This window comes from Bison bison, unplaced genomic scaffold, assembly GCF_000754665.1.
Source record: "Bison bison bison isolate TAMUID 2011002044 unplaced genomic scaffold, Bison_UMD1.0 scf7180017864057, whole genome shotgun sequence".
NCBI classification, from domain to species: Eukaryota; Metazoa; Chordata; class Mammalia; order Artiodactyla; family Bovidae; genus Bison; species Bison bison.
In genome coordinates this window covers 3,898,233-3,900,834 of record NW_011494629.1, presented here as the reverse complement: position 1 = coordinate 3,900,834, position 2,602 = coordinate 3,898,233, and positions in this window count along the sequence as shown.

Genomic DNA, 2,602 nt, shown 5'->3' with positions numbered 1-2,602 from the left:
AACAGTCTGTTGTTCCATGTCCAGTTCTAACTGTTGCTTCCTGACCTTCATATAGGTTTCTCAAGAGGCAGGTCAGGTGGTCTGGTATTCCCATCTCTTTCAGAATTTTCCACAGTTTATTGTGATCCACACAGTCAAAGGCTTTGGCATAGTCAGTAAAGCAGAAGTAGATGTTTTTCTGGAACCCTCTTGCTTTTTTGATGATCCAGTGGACGTTGGCAATTTGATCTCTGGTTCCTCTGCCTTTTCTAAAACCAGCTTGACCATCTGGAAGTTCACGGTTCACGTATTGCTGAAGCCTGGCTTGGAGAATTTTGAGCATTACTTTACTAGTGTGTGAGATGAGTGCAATTGTGTGGTAGTTTGAACATTCTTTGGCATTGCCTTTCTTTGGGATTGGAATGAAAACTGACTGTTTCCAGTCCTGTGGCCACTGCTGAGTTTTCCAAATTTGCTGGCATATTGAGTGCAGCACTTTCACAGCATCATCTTTCAGGATTTGAAATAGCTCAACTGGAATTCCATCACCTCCACTACCTTTGTTCATAGTGATGCTTTCTAAGGCCCACTTGACTTCACATTCCAGGATGTCTGGCTCTAGGTGAGTGATCACACCATTGTGATTATCTGGGTCATGAAGATCTTTTTTGTACAGTTCGTCTGTGTATTCTTGCCACCTCTTCTTAATATCTTCTGCTTTTGTTAGGTCCATACCATTTCTGTCCTTTATTGAGCCCATCTTTGCATGAAATGTTCCCTTGGTATCTCTAATTTTCTTGAAGAGATCTCTAGTCTTTCCCATTCTGTTGTTTTCCTCTATTTCTGTGCATTGATCGCGGAGGAAGGCTTTCTTATCTCTCCTTGCTATTCTTTGGAACTCTGCATTCAGATGCTTATATCTTTCCTTTTCTCCTTTGCTTCTCTTCTTTTCACAGCTATTTGTAAGGTCTCCTCAGACAGCCATTTTGCTTTTTTGCATTTCTTTTCCATTGGGATGGTCTTGATCCCTGTCTCTGGTACAATGTCACGAACCTCCGTCCACAGTTCATCAGGCACTCTGTCTATCAGATCTAGTCCCTTAAATCTATTTCTCACTTCCACTGTATGATCATAAGGAATTTGATTTAGGTCATACCTGAATGGTCTAGTGGTTTTCCCTAGTTTCTTCAATTTAAGTCTGAATTTGGCAATAAGGAGTTCATGATCTGAGCCACAGTCAGCTCCTGGTCTTGTTTTTGCTGACTGTATAGAGCTTCTCCATCTTTGGCAGCAAAGAATATAATCAATCTGATTTCAGTGTTGGCCATCTGGTGATGTCCATGTGTAGAGTCTTCTCTTGTGTTGTTGGAAGAGGGTGTTTGCTATGACTTGGCCTTACCATACCTGAATAATAAACCTGTGATTTAAAATGGGGTGCCAGAGGGATATTGCAGGAGCAAAGGCTTCTCTTGTATTTTTTGATGTGCTTTGATTTTGCCTTATCTTGCTCCAAATTCACGATTACTAGGACTGCATGTGTGGAACTTTAGTGACGCTCTGTTCCACTGGGCCCTCAGGAGTATGAGATCCCATGGTGAGCTTTCAGCCCCGGCCCACCCCCACTTTTTCACAGTCCTCACAATGTGAACATTATGAGCCTCACACTATACTTCTCTGAGATGGGTTCCTGATGCCCTGGTGCTCTCCCTCTGCTCACTACCTGCCAGCCTCAGTCCACTTGCACCCTGGAGGGTTTTCCTACTGTTCTCCCAATGTGGACACCACACATGCCAGGCTTAGTATCACACAGTGGGCTCCTGATGACTAGCTCCCTAGGCATGCCTATTTGGTAGTTTCTACCCACCTGCAGCCTAAAGGGGTATCTTCTGCTTGCCTAGACAGTATACCAGCTTTGGCTTAGGCAACTGAGAAAATTTCTCTATCATCCAATAGGCTAAACCCACATCTTGAAAGAAAGTGAATCTCAGCCACAGGGAGGGAGCCTCTCACAAGTTATTCCTTCCTCGAGCGCTCTTTCTCAGACCTAGGATACTCTTTAGAGTCATCTTTTCATCTTTGGTTACTGCCTGTATATAGTTAATAGTTCTTTATATTATTTTTACCATTTAATTAATTTATTGCTCTTCATTGGACCCTAATTCAGTAAGTTTGTATTTGAGATGAAAGATCTTAAGATATGTCACTTATCTAGGCTATGCAAACAGAATGCCTCTTTTTGAGTTTTAGTAAATAAGAGTAAGAGCAAGCATCCCTTGATGAATGGAACAAGTTTGCTCTACAAGCAATGTAGTTTCATAAAATAAATTTGTGGTATCTACCATTGAGAAACCTATATGAAGGTCAGGAAGCAACAGTCAGAACTGGACATGGAACAACAGACTGGTTCCAAATAGGAAAAGGAGTATGTCAAGGCTGTATATTGTCACCCTGCTTATTTAACTTATATGCAGAGTACATCATGAGAAACGCTGGGCTGGAAGAAGCACAAGCTGGAATCAAGATTGCCAGGAGAAATATCAATAACCTCAGATATGCAGATGACACCACGCTTATGGCAGAAAGTGAAGAGGAACTAAAAAGCCTCTTGATGAAAGTGAAAGAG